A 13526-nucleotide genomic window follows, 5' to 3' on the forward strand; every position below is an offset into this window, starting at 1 on the left:
ATTTAATTATTGAATTATTTGAAAACTTTCATTTAAGTCACTAAATTATTCAAAAAATTTTATTGAAATCACTAGCCTGTTAAGTTTTTTTTAAGAAAAAGTTCAATTTGCGAGATCCAAGCGACGATTCCACGATCAATACGATAGATCAATATTCATCAACGAGTAGAAGAACATACATTAAATCCAAATCGATCTAACGGCTAGTATCAGAAATCAGAGAAAAAAGTTGTTTGAATTTTAGTTTACAGGTTCATTATATCTAAAGCTATTTCATGAAAAAAAAATTGAATTGTAGAACAAAAGGGGAAAAAGATCTTTAAATTGGTGTAGACAATGTGAATAAAGAAAGCAATAAAACATCAATTTTAACAGCCCAACAACTTAAACTTAAATGAAAACCTTTAAATAGTTCAATGATTAAATTGTAACTTTTTTTTTTAGTTAAGTAACCAAAACAAAAACTTAGCATATAAGTAATTTGGTTGGCATCAACATTATCTCAATGTAAGAAAAGAAGGATTTGAACATGCTAAAATGTTTTATCCTCTATTTAAGAGTTAAAGAAAGTTATGCCTATAAGTAATTCTAAGGATGGTATAAATACAATTATCCAAAAAGATCTTTGTAATTTGTAAGTTGATGAGAATCACTGTATTTTGTATTCCATGTCATCAAAATTTAAGGTTGTTATTCGTTAATCGAATCCAAATTTGGGTTAATGGAATCATTGGTGAAGCAGCAAAAAAATTTACATTAAAATCTTCAATTTCTCGGATAATCTTTATCCCGTATCCTTGTAGAAAAATTCCCTTGGCAGAGTTCCAAAATATATGGCCTTAATTTCCATGGTTTCAAATGATTGTACCTTCAACCAATTTGTCAAATATAAGGTTTGCACTAGCATCCATCTTCATGACATTTTGGACCGTCAAACTGTTTCCATTCTTTATTTGCTGACTTTGGCAAAACATTGGAAACTTAATCCAATTGTTTTCAATCCATGAACAGATCTAATCATTATTTTCAAAGATGACAAGAAATGATCAAAGATCAATGATGCATGAGTTGAGTAGGGGCAGGAAAAGGAATACTTAATTTCAAACGTGTGTGAAAGTACTGAACCGAAAGAATGATGTTACAACAAACACCTAGTATAGAAAATTTGTTTTTATAATTTGACAATTTTCTGCAATATTCTACAAATTAATTGTTGTGATTGTATGTTAAATAAAATGCAACATTAAAAGGAAAAATGTAGTGGTGGTAAGTACCATGAACAATTTTGAAGCCTTCTATCAACATAAGAAACATTCCCTCGATTGCGTGGTGTCCCGGTCTTCACAACCTTTCAAGAATGACCTAATTGCAAGATGCTCCGAAGCATATGTCATAAAAGATGCTAATATAATCCCTCCGACTACCATTAGACCCAACCTGGTATGAAAATGTCATGGACCATGAAAATTAATCAGACTGATTTGAGAACATTTTAAAGAATTTCAAACATTTGATTCAACGGTTTAACACCCAAAACCATGTCGACAAGTACACACGAAGAAACAAAGCCGGCAACCTGCAACTTATTCTTTTCCCTTTTCCTTTTTCAGATTTGAACAAACTGTCTTTTAAAAATGTTCGGAGAAAACAAGGATATACCACTAGAAATTACCTCAAGAACAGAGCGGTGATCCCGAAAATACATGGCAAGGATGGGGCCACAATAACCAGAAAGGCCATCCCTAACCCGTAGTACCAAGAAACAATATCACAAGAGGATGCCTGTAGATGATCTAAAAAGGAACATACAAGTCTTGTAAACCAACAGTATTAGACGAATATGAAAAGAGAACTCACATTGTATTTTATCATGACTATGTACAATATTTTATGTATTTGTTCCAAGTAAATAAACCTTTTTTAGGATCGGAATTAAACAAATCTGTATCAGCAGAAACTGGGGTCAGTTGCGTCACTATTCTCCTTCCCCGCTGATAAATCAAATGAAGAAAAGCTCCAAACAAAAGAAAGAAGATTGTAAACGTCCACTCATTGTGGAGGCACAATTGCGATAGAAATTCCAAGGGACACCACAGCAGCCATAAAACATACAAAAACAGAAATGCCACCCAGGTAGACAGGCACCTTGGTCTGTGAACCATTATGAAACAGGATAACGTTACATCAAAAAAAAAAAGAAGAGAAGAAATAACAATTCACAGCATATTTCCATAGACTGATTATGAACCAGAAAGAATTCAGCTTAAAAGATGAAGGAACCTAACTGGATTATTAACATTAATGTTAGATGATGAAGATACACCACTGTAAGCAACTGTTCCACTTGATCTAATTATGAAGTAAAGGTGTCTGATGTGATTGCATAATGAAGTTCTGAAAAGAGAGCCCCCTGTCTGCACCAAAAAACTGATATGGTTTGGGAACAGGACAGCACACATCTATGCATTGATTTAGAAAAAGTAAAATAATTTGTATCCACTAACCTGAAGAAAAGAACGATAGTAACAAAAGACAAGAACACAGAAAGGTAACAGGAAAGGAATTTGACCAAAAGCTCATCATTCGGATTTTTGCCTCCTCCAGTACCAATGAGGGTTTCTTCAAGTCGTTCCCTAACATTCTACAGAATTAGCAAATAAATCACATTTGGCAGTTGTCCTAACATTCAGAGCTTTTAATATAAATTTGCCAATGAGTCGATATACCTGCCAGACATCAACCAGTTTTAATAGCCAAGATGAAGTTCACTCTCATCTACCATCCACTGAGAAAGAAGACATCAAGAAATCAGGATACTTATCAGAAAATAATAACTTAGTTTCTGTTTTTTGTTTTTGCATAAAGTCTCATCACTTTATAGTGAAAAAGATGTCCTGAAAATCAAAGAAAAGAATTGAAACAAATCCTTGTGATCTAAAAACAAGAGAAAGCCACAAAAGTCTGTCATCATAATGTATGTAACAGTACCTTGTTGGCAAGCATGTAAAGCCCAACATCTGCATTGTATAGAGTAGAGAGTTGCTCCATCTCAGGAACAGGTCGGACTTTCAACACCTCCTGAGGTATATTAGGGTCAAAAACATGGGAATTTGGGAAACCAGAGTAATAAGAATTCAGAAATCCCTGATCTCCTCCAGTATAAGATGGCAAAGTATTCACTTTGCTCATCATGTCATTGAAAACAGCCTCAGATGGTTCAACTACCATGACTCCTGAATTTAGCCTCTCAGAATGCTTCAAATTTGCACAGAATTTCTCACATTTAAAAAGATCTTCAATGCTTTTGACTACTATAGTATCTGCATCAAGATATACAACTGCACAAGCAAACTCCAACAGTGAAACACTGCAACTCACCAGAAGAAACATAAACATAAAAGGAATAATGGACTAAAACACAACTAGAATAGCTAACAATAGAAGAGATGCAAGAAAACCAATAGAAGATACTTACAGGAAACATATTTCTTGTTCTAGATTTTACTCTTTAAGAAAGAGAACTTTTCAGGATACGGGTGTTCTTTTATGCAATAAATGGGTTAGCAAATCACAAGCTGCTACCAAATTAGGTGCAAACTTTTAAATACATTCATTTAAAATTTTCCAACCTTATTGGAGTTACTTTGGAGGGCTTCTGTACATTTAAATTTGCTCATTACTTAGATGGTCTCATGTTATTCACATCGCATTGAATTTATGCTCTGCAGTACATCAAATATAAGCTAAAACTCTATCCATCCATTGTCCTATCTACCAACGAAAATGAACCATAAACAGAACTCCAGAAAAAAGAAGTTTTACCTTTTTTGTAGTTAGTCATATTAAAAATTTTCAATTTGGTATAAACACCCCAAAACCTCTTTGGCCGAACTTGATTTGGATTCACCAATAAACTAATATTCTCCACTATCCAACCATCAGCCTGCTCAATTAACCACCATTGCAAAATGAAAAATGAAGTTAAAACAAATGTTAAAAATTCAAACTTCAGTTTATTATGCCGAAAGAGCAATGCCAAGACTTTTTATAAATTTTGTCAGTGAACTAACAGAGCATTAACTGTAAAGCCAATAATTACAGAGCATCAATAAATATCATTTTTGTGGTTTTTTTCAAAAAATTATAAAGTAACCGACTGTGAGGATCGTAATTTTCTATGAAAATATGGAAATAAATATAAAAGTAAAGGGATCGCCAAATTGTAACCTCGAGAAGCTTCTTGGCGTAATCGGAGACGCCGTCGGAGACCAAAACAACCATCTCTTTAGTTGATCCAGTGTCCCTTATCGACTTTCAAAAACCCTAACTCCCAAAAGGAACCCATCTCCATAAAGCAGCGTCACGCAAGCTTGTTTCGATGAATATTGAGCTTTAGCCCCCAAAGCCAACTTGGATTGGATCGTAACCAGAAGAACTAGAAACAGGATCCAGAGTTTTGGGAATTTCATAGTATTTATTTGCTCGAGATAATGATCCAGATTTTCTCGAGAAGCAACAAAAAATTCGGTTTCTTTTCACTTGTGTTGGATCGAAGGAAGCTCTAAAAGTTTATGAATGCAGTGGCGGTTTGGTGGAGCAGAAGCTTCTTCCTTTCTGTATTTTTTTCTCTCTCTCATTTTAGTTGTCAAACATTGGAAATATTTTAACAAGGGATAGTATACCATTTGGTATACCATTTGGTACCTAATATTTTAATATTTAATTTGGTACTTGAATATTTTAATGATCAATTTAGTATCTGAGTTTGTTCAATTTGATACTTCAATATTTTTTATCTCATTTAAGCATATGAGTTTCAGTTTAATGTTATGTTTGCTACTCTAGCATTTTTTATGTCCCAAATTAAACATTAAAACAAAAAGAATACCAAATAATATTTTAGTCCTTTATCAAAAAAGGTTAAAATTAAAGTTTTGTTTTATTTTTTCTATTTTTTTTAAAAAAAAAGTTACATTATTTTATCATTATTTTTTAAAGCTTTCACTGAATTGTAATATCACTTGCAATTCCATCCCTTTTATGTCATTTACATCTTAAGTAAATTATAGCAAAATGTACAAGTTTGCATATGAACCTAAAATATTATATTTAATAATTTATCATTTCATTTCAATTAAAACCCTCATTTGTTTATTATTTTAATTTTTTATAATATATTTGTTATATAATTTTTTTGTCATAACATAAAACTAGTAAAAAAATTAAATAAAAATATTAGTTAATTATGTTTTCTTAATTAAAAAAATTTATTCCCATGTGTTAAGGGTAGGAATCAACAAGGGAGGATCATGATGGTTTCTAATGGTTCACCTAGCTAAATGTGATGTGGAGAGTCATTGTGGACAGTGGTCAGAAGGGTAGATGGAAAAGAAGGGCGTAAAGTCAGGAATAAAGGAGAGAGAGAGCGATTCAGTCTTCAAATTTGGGAGTCATTGTTGGTTATATAAGGTGGGTTGTAATCGTGAGGAGTCACCTGTCTTAGTATTATTGGTGACTGGGGGTGATTATAGTAGTTGGTCGACCATGGTAGGTTTGGGCTTAGGTGTGGCTGTTAGGGTGGCGATTGGACAAGCTGCCAATCGTGTTAGAAGAATTAGTGTCTGGCGATTGGTGTCATAAATGATGGTTTTGTGGGGTCCACACATGGTTTATGTGCAAGTATGCCTAGAGCAAGGGGTTCTCATATCGTGGTTGAGCAAAGTGTTAGGCGAGGAGTTCGCACATTCAGTACTTCGGAAGGTGAAAAATGAGGAGTTTTCCCGATGTGTGGATTTGGTTCTCGAGGAGTGGCATTCTGGGTATATTTTTTAGGGTGTTGACCCTAATCCTTGAGGAGTTTTGCGCGAGGGTTTAAAGGTATAACAATTAACCTTCAGTCCAGAGGGAAGTTATAAAACCTCCCTCTAGACATTGCTATGTGTCAACTAAGTTCGAAGTGTTCGTTAGGATTTTTGAATTTGATTTGTCTTGGCTTTGGCGTATGTAACATACGTTTGGTTTGCATTGTTTCTCCTTTCTATTTGTGCATGCACTTGCATTGATTGCCATGGGGTACCGTTCATTCTCAATAAATGGCAAAGTTTGTTTCTCTTATGATATGTCATTTCGCTGGATACGTGTCTATTGTATGTGGATTGTACTTCGTCACTTGTTTTAAAAGCTTCCTTAGTTGAAAAAACCGCTATAATTTTTTTGATTTTTTTACCCCAATGATGTTTTATTATAGTTGAAGTGTTTTCAGAGTCAAATTTCTTGTTTCTTGCTTCTTTTTTTCTTTCTTTCTTTTAAGTGGTAGTTCTTCGTTTTTCTGGAGTTAGTTAAACTTCAAGCTTTGGTAAGTTTCTTTTATAGATCTTGTTTTTCCGTGTTGGTAGAGTGAGAATGGTGAGGAGTAACCTATTAGGAAATGTACTCATATTGTAGTAAACATGTAATTGTTTTCTATTTATTTGAATGATGAATAAATAAATAAAGTTAATTTCACATTTCATTGTTATGTTTTTCGTGTTTTTGTCTTTCATGTTTTGTATGCATAGCGAAATTGTGACAAGAAAATATTAGTTAATTGATTGTCTAATTTCAAACTGATGATAAGTGACACTGTAAGAACTTTTACATTTCGAGAAAGATAACTTACTTCAATAGATAATCTAAACAAGTCTGTAATCCCGTAAAAGAATCAAAATGAGCATTTGATTCAAATATTTAGAATGATTATTATGTCATCTACAATTCCAATTGAGGAGATGACTAGTATTAGCTATCGGAGTAGTTGACTCCACGGGTAGAGACATAGATGTATTCATTGGAAGAATGATACATTAGACTAGACTCAAGATGAATTAATTCTGAATCTATTTATGAACTAATTCACTTATGACGTTCATGGTGTGATTTACTTGAATTTTGAGTTAGCCACAAACCATTGGAAACACGAAAATATACACACTTTTTCATGACCTTTAAAACTCAAGTTTATGCATTTTGATAAAAATTATTGTCAAAAAATATTTAATTATTATAAAATAATTAAATTGTACTTAAATTATGAACATGTTTAATTTTACTTAATTTTATAATAAATTTTGATTAATTTTGATCATTTTCGACAAATTTATAAAAAGGGCGAAAAATAACTCAGTAGACATTGCTAGAAGCGCAAAACCGAAAAGCAATTTGAAGCATCAAGGCAAATTAATTTTTCAGCCTAAGACGGTCCAAATTATGTGTATTAATTCATAATATAATGAATTTTAATTTTGATCTAATTTAATTTGGGTTAAATAAATTATTATTAATTAATTATGAAAAATGACCCAATTGAGCTAAACCGAGAAAACCAATCCAATTGAGCACTGGGTAGCCCAAAACCGTCCCACATGCTGATCCAATCAGCTTGCTTGGCTGATTATTTGGCTTGCAAAATGACCCTTGAAGACTCCTTCAAATTGCATTCAAACCCCTCCACTATTTATGCCTTTTTGGATTTGCCCCTACCTTAAATAACATGTTTGAAATCATCAAACATGCCACATGTGTGACGGCCATGGGAGGAGTCTTTGCTACTGATTTTGGCTATTTTTAGCAGTCTTCTCAACCTATAAATACCCCATTGGCTGCTCACTTCAACATCATCTCAACCCTTCTCATCTCTTCACTTCTCTCATTTTTCTCTCTTCATTCCCTTCCATTGTTTTCATTTCCTTTCCCTATTCCCTTGTCGATTTCACCTCTTGAAAAAGAGTCAATCAACCACCATTTGGAGCAGCATTCAAGTGTTCGTAGAAGCCTCGGTTTGACAAGAACAAGTAGAGAATGAGGAGTGGAGCAAACTAGTCAAGCCACGGATAAACACCGGATTTGATTCTTGTTCCCTATCCTTTTACTTTTGTTGTTGTTATGATGAACATGTCTATAAATATTTGTGATGTTGATATGTTTAATTTAATTAATATGGCTTAAATCTAATTCATGTTAGGTTGATTGCATTTCGTTTACTTAATTTATTAAAGTTGTGTTTGTGTTGTTATAGGCCTTGGTAAGATGTTTGATTAAGTAAAACCATGACTAAGTTATTCTTGCATTAGAAATTTTAAGGTAGCTAATGAATTAATCATTTAAATGGATTAAAATTGTAATTAATTGACACAATACTTAATTAGTGCATGTTTAATCATCTAAGGTAGCTGAGGGTTAAATTAGCAACGGTATCTAACGATACATTAGCCTTGCATAACTTGTAAGATTATTGTAATTAAACTGTTTCAAGGTAGAAATACATTGTTACCCCATGTAATCTTTTATGTGCTTATTGAATTGGCATAGGGATATGTACAAGAGATTATTTTAATTTTATAAGTATGTATGTGCATTAATGCATTTGCTTATTAAAATTTATTTAATCGGTTGAATTGACATAGAGATATAGTTAAGAGATAAATGGATTTTTGTAGGTGAATATGTTCATAAGTTAGGAAATTACCGAGTTGCCGTGAATTTATTTGTAACAACATAAACATGAGTTTAATAATTCTAATTAAGAAATGTAACTAATCTAACACAATTATGTCATCTTGATTAAAATCATCTTTTGAAATCGTGCATTGGAACTTTTATTTTATTTTTATTTATTTACTTTGTTAAATCCTAGTTTTTAATCACTTCTTCAAATCAAAATATTTTTCTTCACCAAAGTATTTTTTAAAATTGCGTTCATAAATAATTCTTTTCACAGTCCCTGTGAGTACGATAACTCGAATTTTACTTGTCACTTTATTACTTGTTGCGATTGTGTACACTTGCATATTTTCGTCATTTCAAGTTTTTGGTGCTGTTGCCGGGGACTGTTTTAAAAAGTCATTATTTGTGAATTTGTTAATTTTTCATTTTGGTTTATTTTCCTGTTCAATTTTAACTTAATTATTTTTTCTGTGTTTATTTTAGGTGTTTATGAGTATTGACCGAATTATCGATTTACTCCTTGTAGACCCTGAGATTGAAAGAACTTTTCGACAGCGAAGAAGACAAGCAAGTCAGAGAAGGACTGAAGAGATGAACTTCGAAAATTCGAATCAAGGAAACAGAGCAAACCCTATTCAAAATCCTATCCTTATCGTTGATGATAAAGATATAGCTCTAAGACAGTATGTTGTGCCAGTGTTTCACGATCTTAATTCGGGTATTAGGAGACCAAAATCAAGGTACAATAGTTCGAGCTAAAGCCAGTCATGTTCCAGATGCTTTAGATAGCATGCCAATTCAGTGGAATGCCTACTGAAGATCCGCACCTGCACTTAAGATTGTTTATAGAGGTGAGCAATTCTTTCAAGTTAGCCAGAGTACCCGAAGATGCATTACGATTGAAGCTATTCCCATATTCGCTAACGGATAGAGCTCGAACCTGGTTGAATTCATTGCAACCAAATTCAATTTCCACATGGCAAGAGTTAGCAAAAAGATTCCTCATAAAGTATTTCTCACCTAGCAAAAATGCTAAGTTGAGGAACGAGATCACTGCTTTCCAACAAATTGATGATGAGTCCTTGTATGAGGCATGGGAAAGGTATAAAGAATTATTACGGAAGTGCCCTCATCACGTAATCCCATATTGCATCCAACTTGAGCTGTTTTACAATGGTCTCAATGCCCACACGAGGATGGTAGTGGACCATTCTACTAATTGTACTCTCCTTTCTAAGTCTTATAATGAGGCTTATGAAATCATAGAGAGGATTGCCAACAACAATTATTAATGACCAACCAATCGAGCAGTGTTAGGAAGGCGAGTCACTAAAATACATGAAGTAGACACTTTTACTTCATTCGCATCTCAGGTATCGTCAATATCCTCAATGCTTAAAAATCTAACCACTAATGGGTTTAATAGTTTTACAGCACAGCCACCGAATCAATTTGAAAACGTAGCCTATATCTATTGTGGGGAAGGAAATTTGTTCGAAGAATGTCCATCAAACCCAGAATCTGTGCATTACATGGATAACTAAAACCAAAATCGAGAATTGCAAGGAATGCAATCCAATTTCTATAGCCCATCATGGTAAAACCACTCGAGTTTTTCTTGAAGTAACTAAAGGGCTGGAACCAGTAACACTTACGCCCAACCTAGACCGACCCAACCACTTGGTTTCCCCCAACAAGTTCAGAAACCAACCCAAGCTAAACCGTTCAATAGCTTAGAGAACCTATTGAATGCATACATGGCAAAAAATGACGCCACTCTAAGGAATTTGGAGAATTAAATGGGTTAACTTGTAACTAAACTCAAAAACTGACCACAAGGTAATTTACCTAGTGATACGGAGAATCTGAGAAATCTAGGGAAGGAGCATTGTAAATCATTGACATTAAGGAGAGGAAAGACATTAGAGCCCAACACCGTCAAAGTTGAAAAAGAGCCAGCTGATGCTCAAGGCTCAGAAGAAGTTCAATCGAGTGTTGAAATTCCAGTTTCACCAGAACCTGAATTTGCAAAATCTAATAAGGTAACTTCTAAACTAGCTAATTTTGATAAACTACAACTTCGTTAGATACAGAATTGCCATAGAAGACGAATCAACCAGTTCCAGTAAAGAAGCCTCCACCACCCTACCCTCAAAGACTTCAGAAGCAAAAGCGGGAAATTCAATTCAAGAAGTTCCTAGACGTACTCAAGCAACTTCATATTAACATCCCATTGATTGAAGCACTTGAACAAATGCCGAACTACGTCAAATTCATGAAGGACATCATCCTGTTTAAAAAATGAAGACTTAGAGGATTTGAGACGGTAACCTTGACAATGGAGTGTAGTGCATATCTTCAAGACGAACTACCCCCAGAGTTGAAGGATCCTAGATGTTTTACCATACCTTGCAACATTGGAGCAATATATTGTAGTAAGGCAATATGTGACTTAGGTGGGAGTATCAACTTGATGCCAATGTCAATATTTAGAAAGTTAGGGATATGTGAAGTTAGACCTACAACGATTACACTTCAATTAACAGATCGTTCCTTAGCATATCCAGAAGGAAAAATTAAGGATGTATTGGTACGTGTAGACAAATTTATTTTTCCTACTGGCTTTGTGATTCTAGACTTTGAAACAGATAATGAAGTGTCAATCATCCTAGGAAGGCCTTTCCTAGCAACCGGAAGGACTCTTATTGATGTGCAAAAAGGAGAACTTATTATGCGTGTTCAGGAAGATCAAGTACCATTTAATGTTTTTAAGTCTATGCAATTTCCTAACACAATTGATGATTGTTCTGCAATTTCTAAATTAGAGGAATTAATTGTGGATAAGGAACTCAACTATGTTGAGGACCTATTGGAACATATTTGACATCAGACCCACCAAATGATGAAGAGGAGGATGAATACTTAGCTTTGCTAGAAGCTAACCAAAGGGGATTTAATTCGCAATCCCGTTTTGAATCTTTGGAGTTAAAGAATAGAGATCATGCCTAACCAAAAGCGTCAATCAAGGAGCCACCCAAATTAGAACTTAAGGTACTTCCTTCGCATTTAAAATATGTTTATTTAGGTAACGCTTTTAATTTGCATGTGATTGTTTCAGCGGAATCAACCATTGAGCAAGAAGAGAAACTCATCTTAGTATTGAAACAATTCAAGAAGGCTATCGAATGGACCATAGTCGATATTTGCGGCATTAGTCCGTCTGTATGCATGCACAAGATCATCCTAGAAGATGGTGAGAAAGGGACGATTGATGGACAACAAAGACTGAACCCCATCATGAAGGATGTGGTAAAGAAAGAAATCATCAAGTGGTTAGATGCGGGTATAATTTACCCCATCTCAGATAGTTTATGGGTAAGTCTGGTCCAATGCATGCCAAAGAAAGAAAGTATTATGGTCATTGAGAATGAGAATAACGAGTTGATACCGACTAGAACAGTTACGAGATGGAGAATTTGCATCGATTACCTGAAGCTAGACAAGGAAATTAGGAAATATCACTTTCCATTGCCGTTTTTAGACCAGATGCTGGATAGACTCGTTGGGCGAGACTACTACTATTTTATCGATGGATACTCGGGGTATAATCAGATTATAGTATCACTAGAAGATCAACACAAGACAACATTCACCTACTTGTACGGTACATTCGCATTTAGATGCATGTCATTTGGTTTATGTAATGCACCTGCTACATTTCAAATATGTTTGATGTCCATTTTTATTGACATGGTTGAGAAATACTTAGAAGACATTATGGATATTTTTCAGTATTCGGAGATACATATGATGATTGTCTAGCCAATCTAGCCAAGGTACTAAGACGATGTGAAGAAACAAACCTCGTACTCAAATGAGAAAAGTGTCATTTCATGGTACGAGAAGGTATTGTTCTAGGGCATTGGATAATGAGACATGGGATTGAGGTAGATAAAGCAAAGGTAGACGTTGTTGAGAAACTCCCACCTCCAACATCTATAAAGGGTGTTAAGAGCTTTTTGGCCACGCCGATTTCTATCGAAGATTTATCAATGACTTCTCCAAAATTGCTAAACCTTTATGCAAATTATTAGAGAAGGACATGGCATTCAAATTTGATGAGGAATGCTTAAGAGCTTTCAAATATTTGAAGAGTCGGTTAGTTTCGGCACCCATAATCGTCACACCAGATTGGGATTTTCCATTTGAATTGATGTGTGATGCAAGTGACTTCGCGATAGGAGCTATCATGGGCCAGCGAAGGAACAGAGTTTTTCATCTCATCTACTACGCGAGTCAGACTCTAACAAGAGCTTAACTAAATTTTACGGTAACAAAGAAAGAGTTACTTACTATTGTGTTTGCTTTTGACAAGTTTCAATCTTATCTTATAGGTACCAAAGTGACTGTCTATACAGACCATTCGGCAATTAAGTATTTACTTACCAAGAAAGACGGTAAGCCGAGACTGATCTGATGGGTACTGCTACTTCAAGAGTTTGATCTAGAAATTGAAGTTCGAAAGAGAGTAGAAAACCAAGTAGCAGACCACTTGTCCAGATTGGAGCTACAAGAAGCGAATTCTCCACTTATACCCATTCAGGAGACATTTCTAGATGAACACATACTGAAGGTAAATCATGTTCATAATACCCCCTGGTTTGATGATATTGCTAACTATTTAGCTTGTGGTTTGATGCCAATTGATAAGACGTATCATCAAAAAAGTTTCTTCATTATGTGAAGTACTATTTCTGGGAATAACCATACTTGTTTAAAAGTGTGCAGATCAAATAATCAGGAGATGCATGGCAGAAGATGAAGTACATAAGATTATATATCATTGCCACTCAGCTCCGAGTGGGGGACACTTCGGAGGTACACGTACTGCGGCCAAAGTATTGCAAGCCAAATTCTTTTGGCCAACACTATTTAAAGACGTGTTTACTTACGTAAAGAGTTGTGATTGATGCCAAAGGGTTGGAAATGTCACCAACAGAAATGAGATGCCTCGAATAAACATTATTAAGGTAGAATTATTTGAT

At 34.4% G+C, this 13526-nt stretch overlaps 1 non-coding gene and 1 pseudogene across 1 annotated transcript; both read right to left on the bottom strand.

Annotated features, from left to right (window-relative positions):
• Positions 1–1133: 1133 nt before the first annotated feature.
• Positions 1134–4669, bottom strand: LOC107928715 (inositol phosphorylceramide glucuronosyltransferase 1-like; annotated as a pseudogene).
• Positions 4670–9515: 4846 nt separating this feature from the next.
• Positions 9516–9619, bottom strand: LOC121223833 (small nucleolar RNA R71). The gene has a single exon (XR_005921299.1). It is a non-coding gene; the product is annotated as a small nucleolar RNA R71 (small nucleolar RNA).
• Between the last annotated feature and the right edge of the window lie 3907 nt (positions 9620–13526).

Source organism: Gossypium hirsutum, chromosome D11 (assembly GCF_007990345.1).
Source record: "Gossypium hirsutum isolate 1008001.06 chromosome D11, Gossypium_hirsutum_v2.1, whole genome shotgun sequence".
NCBI lineage: Eukaryota > Viridiplantae > Streptophyta > Magnoliopsida > Malvales > Malvaceae > Gossypium > Gossypium hirsutum.